Raw genomic sequence first — 17,818 nt, forward strand, 5'->3', positions numbered from 1 at the left:
TTATATCACGGCCACAAGCTCCTTCTCTCCGGTGCAAATTCAAACAGTACAGAACTCTTACTCCTATACCCAAAAACCCAGTTAATCTTTCCTGTGCTCTCTGGAATGCCAGATCTGTCTGCAACAAGCTCGCCACTATACACAACCATTTCATTGCAAATTCCTTTAACCTACTCGCACTTACTGAAACCTGGCTTTCTCCTACCGACACCTTACTCATACTCCCAGACCTGGTAACAGACCTGGAGGTGGGGTAGGTTTGCTTCTCTCTCCCCGCTGTACTTTTAAAGTTCTTCCACCTGTTCCCTCCCTATCATTCTCTTCATTTGAGGCTCACTGCATTAGGCTCTTTTCTCCTGTTTCACTCTGCATTGCTGTTATATCGACCACTAGGACCAACAGCACAATTTCTGGACAACTTTGCTGCCTGACTTCCTTACTTCCTTTCATCTAACATCCCATCCATCATATTAGGTGACTTTAACCCTTTAAGTGCCACAGAACGTAGAATCTACGTTCTGTGGAAAAGTATCTTGAAATGCCACAGAACGTAGATTCTACGTTCTGCAGCATAAGCGTGCGGGGAGCTCAGGAGCGGCTTTAAATGCTGCTCGCTCCTTCCCGCTCGCTCACAACCCCTAGGCAACGAGCGGAGCGGGTGGGAAAGGGGCTCCTGAGGCGCGATCGTCCAGGGGCCCCACAAACGCAACAGACGCACGTGGCTGCGCGCTGCTGCTGCTGCCTGCACTTCCGGGTCCCTCCAGCGACGCCCACGCATCGGATCAACGGATCTGGCGACTCCCTCCTGCTTCTCCACTCCTCCTGCCATCATGGACACAGATCTGCAGCTACACACCCCAGGTTAGTGTAACACACACACAAAATACACTTACACACACTTTATACACTAATACATGCTTAGATTTACACTTACACACACTCACATACATTTTTTGGGGGATCAGGGGGGTCACACACACTTGGGGGGGTACATACACTTGCACACACCAAACACATGCACATAACATGCAATTTACCAATTGTACACATGTGCACACACATACACTGTTGTGTAGCTTTTTTTTTTTTTTTTTCATATTGCATTGTTGTGTTTTTGGCTCAAAAAAATGTTTTATTGCCTTTGCGAATAGCGTATTCGCTAACCGTACTGTGCAATACCTTTTGTATGTTATTTCGGTGATTATTTGGAAATTTTAGGGATTTTGGTGCATTGTTAGCCATTTTATTGCATTTTCAGCGCTGCATAACCGTTGCTTGCTTTATTCTGTCCGTAAAAAAACCCATTTTGCCAAGCTATAATATTCAAACTGTAATTCTGATGTCTGATTACACTAGTCTGAAAAAAAAAGCATAGATTTTTGTGGTTTTATTGGATTTTAGTAATTTTATTTGAATTTCACACTTTCTGTATTATTTTGTTATGTCTTGTAAATTTTATCTACTATATATCCAATTGGGCGTCTCTGTGCGCCACATAGTTTGGTAAATCTGTGAATATTGGGCATGAAAGTGTTCAGTAGACACGTGTCGTTCATATTTAGGATGGTTTATGCGGATACTTTACGAAATGTGGGACATATAATGGGGTAAAATTCAAGCTTCGTGACGATTTTCAGAAATTTGATAAAAACGTTACGTTCAGCAGTACTTTGCAGTTTGGCAGTTTGCAGTAGAAACACATATTTTACCCATATTGGATTCGTCAGAATGTGTACTTTCTGAAAATATATGGTTTTCTGGGGTCTCTGTACTGTTAGGGGGGTCTAATGTCGCATAATACACACACCAGGTGCTTATATTGCAGCAGCCAGCACGTCAGCTGTGAAAATGTATATACATATTGTCATTTGGGGGTCTCTGTGCGCCACATAGTTTTGGTATATCTATACATATTGGGCATCAAAGTGTTCAGTAGACCCTGGCGTTCATATTTCGGATGTTTTATGCTGATACACTACGAAATGTGGGGCATATAATGGGGTAAAAATTCAAGCTTCGTGACGATTTTCAGAAATTTGATAAAAACCGTTATGTTCAGCATTGCTTTGCAGTTTGGCAGTTTGCATTAGAAACACTTATTTTACCCATATTGGATTCGTCAGAATATGTACTTTTTTAAAAATATATGGTTTTCTGGGGTCTCTGTACTGTTAGGGGGGTCTAATGTCGCATAATACACAACCAGGTGCTCATATTGCAGCAGCCAGCGCGTCAGCCGTGAAAATGTATATACACTATTGTCATTTGGGGGTCTCTGTGCGCCACATAGTTTGGTATATCTATGCATATTGGGCATCAAAGTGTTCAGTAGACCCCTGGCGTTCATATTTAGGATGTTTTATGCTGATACGTTACGAAATGTGGGGCATATAATGGGGTAAAATTCAAGCTTTGTGACGATTTTCAGAAATTTGATAAAAACCGTTACTTTCAGCATTGCTTTGCAGTTTGGCAGTTTGCATTAGAAACACTTATTTACCCATATTGGATTCGTCAGAATATGTACTTTCTAAAAATATATGGTTTTCTGGGGTCTCTGTACTGTTAGGGGGTCTAATGTCGCATAATACACACACCAGGTGTCATATTGCAGCAGCCAGCGCGTCAGCCGCGTGAAAATGTATATACACTATTGTCATTTGGGGTCTCTGTGCGCCACATAGTTTGGTATATCTATGCATATTGGGCATCAAAGTGTTCAGTAGACCCCTGGCGTTCATATTTAGGATGTTTTATGCTGATACGTTACGAAATGTGGGGCATATAATGGGGTAAAATTCAAGCTTTGTGACGATTTTCAGAAATTTGATAAAACCGTTACTTTCAGCATTGCTTTGCAGTTTGGCAGTTTGCATTAGAAACACTTATTTACCCATATTGGATTCGTCAGAATATGTACTTTCTAAAAATATATGGTTTTCTGGGGTCTCTGTACTTTTTAGGGGGTCTAATGTCGCATAATACACACACCAGGTGCTCATATTGCAGCAGCCAGCGCGTCAGCCGTGAAAATGTATATACACTATTGTCATTTGGGGGTCTCTGTGCGCCACATAGTTTGGTATATCTATGCATATTGGGCATCAAAGTGTTCAGTAGACCCCTGGCGTTCATATTTAGGATGTTTTATGCTGATACGTTACGAAATGTGGGGCATATAATGGGGTAAAATTCAAGCTTTGTGACGATTTTCAGAAATTTGATAAAACCGTTACTTTCAGCATTGCTTTGCAGTTTGGCAGTTTGCAGTAGGAACACTATTTACCCATATTGGATTCGTCAGAATGTGTACTTTCTGAAAATATATGGTTTTCTGGGTCTCTGTACTGTTAGGGGGGTCTAATGTCGCATAATACACACACCAGGTGCTCATATTGCAGCAGCCAGCGCGTCAGCCGTGAAAATGTATATACACTATTGTCATTTGGGGGTCTCTGTGCGCCACAAAGTTTGGTATATCTATGCATATTGGGCATCAAAGTGTTCAGTAGACCCCTGGCGTTCATATTTAGGATGTTTTATGCTAAATAGGTTACGAAATGTGGGGCATATAATGGGGTAAAATTCAAGCTTTGTGACGATTTTCAGAAATTTGATAAAAACCATTACTTTCAGCATAGCTTTGCAGTTTGGCAGTTTGCAGTAGGAAACACATATTTACCATATTGGATTCGTCAGAATAGTGTACTTTCTGAAAAATATATGGTTTTCTGGGGTCTCTGTACTGTTAGGGGGGGGTCTAATGTCGCATATTACACACACCAGGTGCTTATATTGCAGCAGCCAGCGCGTCAGCCGTGAAAATGTATATACACTATTGTCATTTGGGGGTCTCTGTGCGCCACATAGTTTGGTATATCTATGCATATTGGGCATCAAAGTGTTCAGTAGACCCCTGGCGTTCATATTCAGGATGTTTTATGCTGATAAGTTACGAAATGTGGGGCATATAATGGGGTAAAATTCAAGCTTTGTGATGATTTTCAGAAATTTGATAAAAACCGTTATGTTCAGCATTGCTTTGCAGTTTGGCAGTTTTGCAGTAGAAACACTTATTTACCCATATTGGATTCGTCAGAATGTGTACTTTCTGAAAATATATGGTTTTCTGGGGTCTCTGTACTGTTAGGTGGTCTAATGTCGCATAATACACACACCGGGTGGTTATATTGCAGCAGCCAGCGCGTCAGCCGTGAAAATGTCTATACATATTGTCATTTGGGGGTCTCTGTGCGCCACATAGTTTGGTATATCTATGCACATTGGGCATCAAACTGTTTAGTAGACCCATATGTTTATATTTAGGATGCTTTATGCTGGTAATGATACATGGACAATACGATGCTGGAAGTTGAAGCTTTGAGGCAATTTCCAGATATTTCACCAAAACCGCCAAATTTGGCAAAGCTTTGCGACTCAGTAGTTTGGAGCAGAAAGGCATGGGTACCCATTTTAGATTCTGTAGAATGTGTACTTTCCAAAAATATATGGGGTTGGGGGTAAAGATATATTTCTGTGTTTTTACCCCACAAAAATGCAGTCAATGTGTTGATTTTTCATTAGCTGAAGTTACCCACGGGACTGTTTGTATGCGCTAACTTCATTTTGGGGCCTCTAAATGCCAGATACTTTGGTAAACCTATGAACAATGGCCACCAAACTGTTCGGAGGAACCCTGACAATCATATTTAGGGTGCTTTTTCTTGGTGCATAACGATACATGGGTTGATATGGTGCTGAGAAGTTGAAGCTTTGAGGCAATTTTCAGATATTTCACCAAAACCGACAATTGTGGGAAAGCCTTGCGACTCAGTAGTTTGGAGCAGAAAGGCATGGGTACCCATTTTAGATTCTGTAGAATGTGTACTTTCCAAAAATATATGGGTTTTGGGGGGTAAACATATATTTCTGTGTTTTTACCCCACAAAAATGCAGTCAATGTGTTGATTTTTTCATTAGCTGAAGTTACCCACGGGACTGTTTGTATGCGCTAACTTCATTTTGGGGCCTCTAAATGCCAGATACTTTGGTAAACTTATGAACAATGGCCACCAAAATGTTCAGAGGAACCCTGGCAATCATATTTAGGGTGCTTTTTCTTAGTACGTAATGACAAATGGGTGATATGGTGCTGGAAGTTGAAGCTTTGAGGCAATTTTCAGATATTTCACCAAAACCGACAACTTTGGGAAAGCCTTGCGACTCAGTAGTTTGGAGCAATAAGGCATGGGTACCCATTTTAGATCTGTAGAATGTGTCCTTTCCAAAAACGTATGGGTTTGGGGGGTAACCATATATTTCTGTGTTTTTACCCCACAAAAATGCAGTCAATGTGTTGATCTTTCATTAGCTGAAGTTACCCACAGGACTATTTGTATGCACTAACTTCATTTTGGGGCCTCTAAATGCCAGATACTTTGGTAAACCTATAAACAATGGCCACCAAACTGTTCGGAGGAACCCTGGCAATCATATTTAGGGTGCTTTTTCTTGGTGCATAACGATACATGGGTGATATGGTGCTGAGAAGTTGAAGGTTTGAGGCAATTTTCAGATATTTCACCAAAACCGACAATTGTGGGAAAGCCTTGCGACTCAGTAGTTTGGAGCAGAAAGGCATGGGTACCCATTTTAGATTCTGTAGAATGTGTACTTTCCAAAAATATATGGGTTTTGGGGGGTAAACATATATTTCTGTGTTTTTACCCCACAAAAATGCAGTCAATGTGTTGATTTTTCATTAGCTGAAGTTACCCATGGGACTGTTTGTATGCGCTAACTTCATTTTGGGGCCTCTAAATGCCAGATACTTTGGTAAACTTATGAACAATGGCCACCAAAATGTTCAGAGGAACCCTGGCAATCATATTTAGGGTGCTTTTTCTTAGTACGTAATGACACATGGGTGATATGGTGCTGGGAAGTTGAAGCTTTGAGGCAATTTTCAGATATTTCACCAAAACCGACAACTTGGGAAAGCCTTGCGACTCAGTAGTTTGGAGCAGAAAGGCATGGGTACCCATTTTAGATTCAGTAGAATGTGTACTTTCCAAAAATATATGGGTTTGGGGGGTAAACATATATTTCTGTGTTTTTACCCCACAAAAATGCAGTCAATGTGTTGATTTTTCATTAGATGAAGTTACCCACAGGACTATTTGTATGCGCTAACTTCATTTTGAGGCCTCTAAATGCCAGATACTTTGGTAAACCTATGAACAATGGCCACCAAACTGTTTGGAGGAACGCTGGCAATCATATTTAGGGTGCTTTTTTTTGGTGCGTAACGATACATGGGTGATATGGTGCTGGGAAGTTGAAGCTTTGAGGCAATTTTCAGATATTTCACCAAAACCGACAATTGTGGGAAAGCCTTGCGACTCAGTAGTTTGGAGCAGAAAGGCATGGGTACCCATTTTAGATTCGGTAGAATGAGTACTTTCCAAAAATATATGGGTTTTGGGGGGTAAACATATATTTCTGTGTTTTTACCCCACAAAAATGCAGTCAATGTGTTGATCTTTCATTAGCTGATATATTATTCAAATTGTAGGTGAGTGATTGCTCACCAAAGTTAATCACATCTCAAAGGAGATAATTAACTGATTAAAATACAACTGTCACTTAAATTAAAGTGCACTTAAATATGGAGTGTGAGAATTGTCTGAACAGAAACCAGTTCTGGGGATACTGAGCAAAGTACCCCATCTATTGCCCACTGGTCAGTAGGGATGTAGCGAACGTCGGAAAAAAAGTTCGCGAACATATTCGCGAACTTGCGCAAAAATGCGAGCGGTTCGCGAACGGTTCGCGAACCCCATAGACTTCAATGGGAAGGCGAACTTTAACATCTAGAAAAGACATTTCTGGCCAGAAAAATGATTTTAAAGTTGTTTAAAGGGTGCAACGACCTGGACAGTGGCATGCCAGAGGGGGATCAAGGGCAAAAATGTATCTGAAAAATCTGCCTGTGTGTGCTTGGAAGAGATAGTGTAGGGGGAGAGCTGTTAGTGATTTCAGGGACAGATGATAGTAAGCTTGCTGGCTAGTAATCTGCTTGATACTGCTCTGTATTGGAGGGACAGAAGTCTGCAGGGATTTGAGGGACATTTTAGCTTAGGTAGCTTTGCTGGCTAGTAATCTACTGTTCTCTTTAAACAACTGCCATACGTTTGACCTTGTAGGCATTGTTTGCCCAGTTTTTTTGGACGCAGCCACTGAAGCACAGTTGCCAGAAAAAATATGCCATATAAATGCTGAAAATAGTAATTTTTCGCCATACGTTGACCTTGTAGACATTGTTTGCCCAGTTTTTTTTGGACGCAGCCACTGAAGCACAGTTGCCAGAAAAATTATGCCATATAAATGCTGAAAATATAAATTTTTTTGGTTGCAGCCACTGAAGCACAGAGGCCAGAAAAATTATGCCATATAAATGCAGAAAATATGCATTTTTTTGGTCGCAGCCACTGAAGCACAGTTGCCAGAAAAATTATGCCATATAAATGCTGAAAATATAAATTTTTTTGGTTGCAGCCACTGAAGCACAGAGGCCAGAAAAATTATGCCATATAAATGCAGAAAATATGCATTTTTTTGGTCGCAGCCACTGAAGCACAGTTGCCAGAAAAAATATGCCATATAAATGCTGAAAATAGTCATTTTTTGCCATATACGTTGAGTCAACGTATGGCAAAAAATTACTATTTTCAGCATTTATATGGCATATTTTTTCTGGCCTCTGTGCTTCAGTGGCTGCGGCCAAAAAAAACTGGGCAAACAATGCCTACAAGGTCAACGTCGTTGACCTTGTAGGCATTGTTTGCCCAGTTTTTTTGGCCGCAGCCACTGAAGCACAGAGGCCAGAAAAAATATGCCATATAAATGCTGAAAATAAGTAATTTTTTGGTCGCAGCCACTGAAGCACAGTTGCCAGAAAAATTATGCCATATAAATGCTGAAAATATAAATTTTTTTGGTTGCAGCCACTGAAGCACAGAGGCCAGAAAAATTATGCCATATAAATGCTGAAAATATAAATTTTTTTGGTTGCAGCCACTGAAGCACAGAGGCCAGAAAAATTATGCCATATAAATGCAGAAAATATGCATTTTTTTGGTCGCAGCCCTGAAGCACAGTTGCCAGAAAAATTATGCCATATAAATGCAGAAAATATGCATTTTTTTGGACGCAGCCACTGAAGCACAGTTGCCAGAAAAAATATGCCATATAAATGCTGAAAATAGTCATTTTTTGCCATACGTTGACCTTGTAGACATTGTTTGCCCAGTTTTTTTGGTTGCAGCCACTGAAGCACAGAGGCCAGAAAAAATTAAACCAGTAGGGTTTGCACCCTAGTTTGTAACGGTGGCGGAGGGAGGAGGAGGACGCTAAAGGACAGCTGTGTGTGGAGTCATGAGGCTTGAAGAGAAGGACAGCTGCATAGAAGTCAGAACAAGTCTTTCCGGCGTGCAGTAACCCTCCGAGATCCACCCTCATTCATTTTAATAAAGGTCAGGTAATCGACACTTTTGTGACCTAGGCGAGTTCTCTTCTCAGTTACAATCCCTCCTGCTGCACTGAAGGTCCTTTCTGAGAGCACACTTGAGGCTGGGCAAGACAAGAGGTTCATGGCAAATTGTGACAGCTCTGGCCACAGATCAAGCCTGCGCACCCAGTAGTCCAGGGGTTCATCGCTCCTCAGAGTGTTGATATCTGCAGTTAATGCCAGGTAGTCCGCTACCTGCCGGTCGAGGCGTTCTTTGAGGGTGGATCCAGAAGGGTTGTGGCGCTGCCTTGGACAGAAAAACATTTGCATGTCTGACGTTACAGACTGGCCAAAGGGCTTTGTCCTTGCAGGTGTGCTCGTGGCAGGATTACTGGCACCTCTGCCCCTGGAATGTTGATGAGTTCCTGAAGTGACATCACCCTTAAAAGCATTGTACAACATGTTTTGCAGGCTGGTTTGTAAATGCCGCATCTTTTCGGACTTGTGGTATGTTGGTAACATTTCTGACACTTTATGCTTGTACCGAGGGTCTAGTAGCGTTGCGACCCAGTACAGGTCCTTCTCCTTAAGCCTCTTGATACGGGGGTCCTTCAACAGGCATGACAGCATGAAAGACCCCATTCTCACAAGGTTGGATGCAGAGCTATCCATCTCCGCTTCCTCATTATCAAGGACTGCATCATCCACGGTCTCCTCCCCCCAGCCACGTACAAGACCAGGGGTCCCCAAAAGGTCACCACTAGCCCCCTGGGAAGCCTGCTCCTGTTGGTCCTCCTCCTCCTCCTCCACAAAGCCACCTTCCTCCTCTGACTCCACTTCTGGCACCTCTCCCTGCGTTGCAGCAGGTGCCTGGGTTCGTTCTGGTGATTCCGACCAGATATCGTGCGCTTCCAGCTCCTCGTCACGCTGGTCTACAGCTCATCTGTCACTCGTCGCACGGCACGCTCCAGGAAGAAAGCGAAGGGTATTAGGTCGCTGATGGTGCCTTCGGTGCGACTGACCAATTTGTCACCTCTTCAAAAGGTCGCATGAGCCTGCAGGCATCGTGCATAAGCACCCAGTAACGGGGGAAAAAAATCCCCAGCTGTGCAGATCCAGTCCTACCACCCAGTTCAAAAAGGCTACTCGTTGACGGCCCTTTGTTGTTGCAGCAGACGTTCCAACATAAGGAGCGTTGAATTCCAGCGAGTCTGGCTGTCAGAAATCAAACGCCTGACTGGCATGTTGTAGCGCTGCTGAATGTCAGCAAGGCGTGCCATGGCTGTGTAGGAACGTCTGAAATGGGCCGACACCTTTCTGGACTGGGTGAGAACGTCCTGGAATCCTGGGTACTTGGAGACAAAACGTTGGACTATTAAATTTAACACATGTGCCATGCAGGGCACATGTGTTAAATTGCCTAGTCTCAACGCTGCCAACAGATTGCTTCCATTGTCACACACCACTTTTCCGATCTGCAGTTGGTGTGGGGTCAGCCACCGATCGACCTGTGACTGCAGAGATGACAGGAGTACAGATCCGGTATGGTTTTTGCTTTCCAGGCACGTCATCCCCAAGACAGCGTGACAACGGCGTACCTGGCACGTCGAATAGCCTAGGGGGAGCTGGGGGTGCACAGGTGTGGAGGAGGAGAAGGAGGACCCAGCAGCAGAGTAAGAAGAAGAAGAAGACGAGGTAGAGAGCGATGGAGGAGTAGAGGTGGTGGCAGAACCGCGTGCAATCCGTGGTGGTGACACCAACTCCACTGTTGTTGTTGAGCTACCCATTCCCTGCTTCCCGGCCATTACCAAGTTCACCCAGTGGGCAGTGTAGGTGACATACCTGCCCTGACCATGCTTGGAGGACCATGCGTCAGTAGTCATATGGACCTTTGGCCCAACACTAAGTGACAGAGATGCCGGTAACTTGGCTCTGCACATGTTGGTACAGGTGTGGTTATTCCCTTTTTAGAAAAAAAATTGCGGCTGGGTACCTTCCACTGCGGTGTCCCAATTGCTACAAATTTGCGGAAGGCCTCAGAGTCCACCAGCTGGTATGGTAAAAGCTGGCGGGCTAAGAGTGCAGACAAGCCAGCTGTCAGACGCCGGGCAAGGGGGTGACAGTCAGACATTGGCTTCTTACGCTCAAACATGGCCTTCCACAGAAACTTGGCTGGTGGCAGATGACTGGGAATGGGAACAGGTGGTCAAGGTGGAAGGCGGAGTGGAGGGTGGTTCAGACGGGTCAAGGAGAGCAGAGGTAGAGCAGTAAGATGCTGGACCAGAAGGAGTGTGGCTTTTAGTTTGCCTGTTGCCTTTGAGGTGTTGCTCCCAAAGTGCTTTGTGCTTGCCGCTCATGTGCCTTCGCATAGAAGTTGTACCTATGTGGCTGTTGGGCTTACCAAGGCTCAGTTTCTGACTGCACTCATTGCAAATTACAATGCTTTTGTCAGAGGCACACACATTAAAAAAATCCCACACTGCTGACTTTTTGGAAGTGTGCGATCTGGCGGTAACAGTAGAAGTTGGCGGAGTTGGCGGTATTGGCGGCAATGGCGGGTGCGTTGGCCGGCTGAACACAGGTGCCGATACATGTTGTTGCCCTACTGATCCCTGCGGCTGTCCTCCCTGCTTCTTCTAAGTCTTATTCTCCTATTTGCCTCTCTGACTCTCCGTCTCTCCATCTGAACTACCCTCCTCTTGCTCTCTTCTACTAGGCACCCACAAAACATCAATCTCCTCATCATCATTCTCCTCAGATGCATCAATTTCTTCTGACACATCACAGAAGGAAGCAGCAGCGGGGACCTCCTCCTCATCACTCATTATGTCCATCTCTATCGTGTTCTCTGCCAGAATTAAATCTGGTGTAAGGTCCTCATCTCCTTCATCTTCTTCTGGCAATAATGGTTGCGCATTACTCAGTTCAAGAAACTCATGGGAAAATAACTCCTCTGACCCCAGTGAAGAAGGGGCACCGGTGGTGGAGGAAGTGTTACGTGGGGTGGCCATAGCAGTGGAGGATGAGGAGGATGTTGTGGTAAAGTTAGAAACGGTAGAGGATGGGGTGTGCTGTGTAAGCCAGTCAACTACCTCTTCAGCATTTTGGGAGTTCAGGGTCATTGGCTTTTTAAAACTGGGCAATTTGCTAGGGCCACAGGATTGCATAGCAGCACGGCCCCTAGCACGGCCTCTGCATGGCGGCCTGCCTTTGCCTGGCATTATTTTTAAAAAAACAACAACAACAACAAAAACTCAGTTGGTTTTTCTGGAAACGATAATACACACAGCTAGATGGCGGGTTGAAGAAAACAGTGTGCAAATAATGCCTACAAGGTCAACGTATACACTACTACAGCGGTGGATACGGATTACGTAAAATATATTATGGCTGCTTGAAAAAAGTCACTCCGGTGTTTTTTCTGGAGACGGTAATATTATGGATATTTAGACAGAATGTGAACAAGGTCACACAGCTAGATGGCGGGTTGAAGAAAACAGTGTGCAAATAATGCCTACAAGGTCAACGTATACACTACTACAGCGGTGGATACGGATTACGTAAAATATATTATGGCTGCTTGAAAAAAGTCACTCCGGTGTTTTTTCTGGAGACGGTAATATTATGGATATTTAGACAGAATGTGAACAAGGTCACACAGCTAGATGGCGGGTTGAAAGAAACAGTGTGCAAATAATGCCTACAAGGTCAACGTATACACTACTACAGCGGTGGATACGGATTACGTAAAATATATTATGGCTGCTTGAAAAAAGTCACTCCGGTGTTTTTTCTGGAGACGGTAATATTATGGATATTTAGACAGAATGTGAACAAGGTCACACAGCTAGATGGCGGGTTGAAGAAAAACAGTGTGCAAATAATGCCTACAGGGCAAATAATGCCTAAAAGGTCAACTTATACACTACTACAGCGGTAGTAAAATAAAAAAAAGTAAAATAAAAAAAAAATGAATATTAAAAAAAAAAAATTAAAGTTGGTGCTGCTGAACTACTAGGAGCAGCAGATTAGCACACACAGTCCCACTCCCCAACACTGCTAGACTAATAGCACTGGGCTCTTATAGTAGTAGTAGTAGTAGTAGTAAAACAACAAAAAAATAAATAAAAGCAGTCCTTACAAGGACTACTGTTATTGCAGCAGTCAGCAGATGAGATCAGAAGCAGGACAGCTGCCCACTGCAGCTACATACAGAGCACTGCAGTAGAAGGTAGATTACTAGCCAGCAAAGCTACCTAAGCTTAAATGTCCCTCAAACCCCTGCAGACTTCTGTCCCTCCAATAACAGAGCAGTATCAAAACGATTACTAGCCAGCAAACTTTCAACTGTCCCTGAAATCACTAACAGGCAGCAGCTCTCTCCCTACACTATCTCTTCAGCACACACAGGCAGAGTGAAAAAACGCTGCAGGGCTTCGGTTTTTATAGGGAAGGGGAGTGGTCCAGGGGAGAGCTTCCTGATTGGCTGCCATGTACCTGCTGGTCTGGGGTGAGAGGGCAAAAAAAAAGCGCCAACAATGGCGAACCCAAAATGGCGAACGTCGCGCGACGTTCGCGAACTTCCGGCGAGCGCGAACACCCGATGTTCGCGCGAACAAGTTCGCCGGCGAACAGTTCGCGACATCTCTACTGGTCAGCAAATTCTTTCAACCGACCAGTAAACACTGCTTGGGTGTACTCTGCTCGGATGCGGGAACGCACCAGCACTCGGAACAAGACCTCTGCTGGCAGAGGATTCCCACCTTCCAAACATTGCTTTCTAGATTTATGGATGACTAATTTAGCTAAAGCCAGGAGCAAGTTGGAGAGCAAGGTCTTTCTCCTTTATATTGTCCCGGGAATACTGGGGCGTCCAAAAATATAAACGACGGGGAAACAGTGTAACCAGAACTGCAGGTAAAGCTTCCTCAAAGAGCCAATAGAGGTTGCAGCGCTGACACACGTAAAATAAGCATGAAACACAGACTCTCCTTTGCCACAGAATGGACAAGCAGCTGGGGAGTCTGTAAAACGAGCTAAATACTCTCCCCGGGCTCAATGCACCATGCAGCACTTTCCAACTCAAGTCTCCAGTTGGTCTAGGCACCAAACTGGAATAAAGAGCTCGCCACTGAGGTCTTTCACCCTCATTAAGCAACACGTCCTCCAGATGGTATCATATCGGGAGATGAGGGCAAGGAAGTGTACAGTGTGAAGCATTAGAGAGTACAATAGCTTTCTTGTTATATCATGAAAGCGTGTCAATGGAAAATTCTCCAACTGGCTCAAGTTGGGGGAAGGAGGGTGCTTGGGGGGATTGACGGGTTTTAAGGGTGCTTATTATGTCTGGAGGTGAGGAGTTCCAAGGTGGACGTGGCTCTCCAGCATGTAAAACCCCATCAATTGAAGGTGTGAGAATCAGGAGAGATTGTGTCCTTGATTTCCTTGAGAAGACGGTGTGGAACCCTAGTGGTGAGGAATCCATGCGTTGCATAACTGCTGAGAGTCCACCCCAATCTGATTTCTCAAAATCCAGGAGATCTCCACTCTGGTTAACCGAGGCCTGGCAAAGGCGGACGTCGGATGCTGATGGATTCTAACATCCTAGTCTTAAAAGATGGATTGTAAAGTAGGGGCTCATTTAGAATGTCTTCCCCTTCAATGGCTCCTTGCCTTAACACGGATACCATGCTCCAGGTTTTTAGCGTGTCTTGGTAGTAAACTGGCAGGGTTGAAAGGTTTCTTAGGAAACCCTCAGGTTCAATTATAAACAAATTGCCGGTCATATCCCATATTTCGTACCTGACGATAAAAACTCGATGCTAGAGTACACCACTGTGGAGAAGGATCTGCATACAAGTATTCTCTGTATTTGCTGGAGACGGAAGGTGTGCACTTGAGAACGTATACACACGACTCCCTGCCCTCCCTCTTTCAACGGGAGGCTTGAGACACCTGCAGAAACCCAATGCTTTCCTATCCAGAGAAAGTCCAGTAACCTTCTCTGGATCTTAGCAATGAATTCTTGGGTTGGGCTAAGACATATCAGCCCGGTACCAGATCTGAGAGGCCACCAGCTGATTAATCACCAAAGCTCTCCCCCTCATAGAAAGTACTTTAGCAAAACCCTTCCACTTTCCAAGGCGCGTTAGAACACACTCCTCAAGTTCAATGAAATTCTGTGAGACAGGATACTCCTCAGCTGATAGGTAGACGCCTAAATATTTAATGATTTTACTCTCCCACGAGATGTCACGAAAAGCAGGAGGCAGGAAAATCTACCTTTAGAGAACCCTCCAGAAGGCCTGAGCTCTTGGACCAGTTAATCCGGGCAGATGAGGCAGCAGCGTAGACTTCTTGACACTCTTGTGCCCGCTCAAGATCAACTAGGTCCTGGGCCACAAGAATTACATCATCAGCGTAGGCTGAGAGAACCACCCTCATGTCAGGTTCTTTGAGCACCAGTCCCGTGAGCCTTTTCCTTAAGAGACACAGGAAGGGCTCAATGGCCAGCGAGTACAGTTGTCCCGACAAGGGGCATCCTTGCCGAACTCCTCGTCCAAAGGCCAGAGGTGCAGTCAGAGACCAGTTGATTTTAACTAAACACTCTGCAGAGGCATACATTGTTTTCAGGTAGCCCACAAACTGTGGGCCAAAGCTATAGGCTTGCAGAGTGCCTATAAGATATTGGTGATCCACCCTGTCAAATGCCTTCTCTTGATCCAGAGAGAGAAAAGCAAGAGATAGACCAGTCCTTCTCGCAAAATGTAGTAAGTCTCGGATTAAAAAGACATTATCAAAAATTGTCCGACCGGGGACTGTATAGGACTGGTCAGGATGAATCACCTCTGCCAGCACAGATTTGAGCCTAAGTGAGATAGCTTTGGCCACGATCTTATAGTCTGTGCTAAGCAGTGAGACTGGTCTCCAGTTCTTAATAAGACGGAGATCCCCCTTCTTAGGAAGTAGTGATAACACTGCTCGACGACACGAAAGTGGCAACTCACCTTTCTTGAAGGCCTCAGTTAGGACCCTATGGAAATCAGGGCCCAGAGTATCCCAAAAGAACTGGGAAGAACTCTATGGTCAGTCCGTCAAGCCCAGGAGATTTATTGTGGGGCATTAAACGGAGTGCTTGAGAGAGTTCATCTAGAGTGATTGGTGTTTCCAACCTCTCTTTTCTCCTCTCACTGACCACTGGAAGCCCATCCCATAGCTCCTCACAGGCATCTGGAGAGATGGGATCTGGAGAAAAAAGGTTTTGATAGAAGGACCGGGCTCTGTCCCGGATAGCCTCCGGATCCTCAAGGGGGGTTCCATCCTCCGCAAAAAGGCATGTGATTTGTTTTCGGTTCCCCTTCTTCTTCTCCAGAGCATAGAAGAATCGGGAACCACGATCCATATCACAAAGTAACTGCATCCGGCTTCGCACAAAGGCACCACGAGCCTGTCGTTGTTCCATGTTACGCAGCGCTTCTTTCCTTTCTAGATATTTACACTGAAGGGCTTGGTCTTCAGAGCCTGATAGCCTTTGCTCAAGATCAAGCACCTCCCCATTCAGTGCCTCAATCTCTGCATTGCGCTGCCCGCTCACACTTTTGGTATACTCTTGACACAAGAGCTTTAGGTGAACCTTGCCTACATCCCACCACTGGTTCAATGTGGCAAATTCATCCTGAAAGGCCCTCCAGCCTCTCCATGTATCCCGGACTGACTTTGCAAAACCCTCATCTTCTAATAAACTGTTGTTAAAGTGCCAGTAAGCAGCTTTTGGCAGAGATGGTGCGATTGACATTCTCAGGGATACACAATTGTGGTCTGAGAATGGTGCCAATCTAATGGTGCTCGACTGGGCTCGTGACATGAGATGGCTCGATATATATATCCTATCAATCCGGGATTGAGAAACATGACCATCTCTCACCCTGACATAGGTAAAAGCAACCGTCTCTGGGTTCTGTTCTCTCCAGACATCAACCAAGGAGAAATGAGCAATTAGTTCTCGCAAAAACGGACTCAGACGAGTCTCTTTTCTTGGGTACATTGCGATCTCGAGCATCAAGGGTGTAATTAAAATCACCCCCTATAATCAAGGCTTCATCAGAGTCAATTGTCTCCATGTAGGCTGACAAACTTTCAAAGAACCGTGCCCTCTCTGGTCCGGTAGTAGGAGCATACACATTCATTAGATTATATGTTCTACCTGACTCCCGGACCCGAAGATGCAATAGACGGCCAGGGATGACAGAGGTAGCATTCAGGACCTCTGGCTGGAAGGAATCTGAGAAAAGGGTCACCACCCCGCATGATGTCCAAGTGAGGTGATTAAAAAAGACCCTTCCCTTCCACTCCAGATTCCAGCTTGCTTCAAGCTCTGGAGTGGTGTGGGTCTCTTGGAGGAAACTCACAGAGTACCCTCCTTGACGAAGAAAGGAGAGTACCTGAAACATTCGGAAAGGATTCCGACAGCCATTAGTATTAAGTGTGCTTATACTCAAGGCCATTACTGAGTCTTAGGAAGTGCTTTAACCTTCATCAAGGTCTGATGAGACAAACATTTTTTGTGAAACTTCATTATACGGAGATATTCCGCTGTTCCATAGTTCTTGGCCTCTTTTATGACCTTAATGTATCGTCTCACAGAATTGATAACTAAAGGAAAATCATGCCACTTCTCCAGAGCCATGTGCATCTTCTTCTCTAATTTAACACCAAGGGTGCTCTCAAGAAACTTTTTGAGTTCCTCAGCAGTGATAATTGGGGTAGAAGGATTTGCCACTCCTATGTCAACCTCCTCTTCGATGTTCCCCTCATCCATGAGCTCTTCCTGGCTAAGGGATTGATAATCTCCCCTCTCCACTAGAGCTTTGAGAATCTCTCCACAAGTTGTTACAGGAAAAGTATCAGAATCACTTTTCTGGAGACCCTGCAATGGCTCAGGTGTTCCTTCAACTTCACCTGAAACACATTTGGAAGTGTTTGACACAGGAGCAACAGAACTAATTAGCTCCCCAGCAACAGGTAGAGCTTTGGAGGCTCGATGGTTAGCCTCTGCCCTCTCTACTACCTCCTGTGCTTTCTGGATGGCAATAACATTTGGGTCAGTTGAAGACAAGGGAGGAGAGATTTTAGCATGAACAGTAGAGGTTGTCTGGCTACCCTCCACCGTATTTACAACTCCACCCTCACCATCCTTCCCAGCAGTTTTATCTGCAGGGTCCTGTATGGGGGTTAGCCCAATATTCTCCCCCTCCTGGAGTGAAATACCCTGAGGCACTAAAAACTGAGGCTGGTTGCAGTTGCCAAATC

General features: G+C 44.7%; 1 protein-coding gene across 1 annotated transcript in view; it reads right to left on the reverse strand.

Annotated features, from left to right (window-relative positions):
• The window catches only part of LOC108708146 (contactin-2), a 352,213-nt gene that overhangs the window by 48,067 nt on the left and 286,328 nt on the right, over window positions 1–17,818 (reverse strand). The window lies entirely within an intron of this gene.

Source organism: Xenopus laevis, chromosome 2L (genome assembly GCF_017654675.1).
Source record: "Xenopus laevis strain J_2021 chromosome 2L, Xenopus_laevis_v10.1, whole genome shotgun sequence".
Classification (NCBI taxonomy): Eukaryota; Metazoa; Chordata; class Amphibia; order Anura; family Pipidae; genus Xenopus; species Xenopus laevis.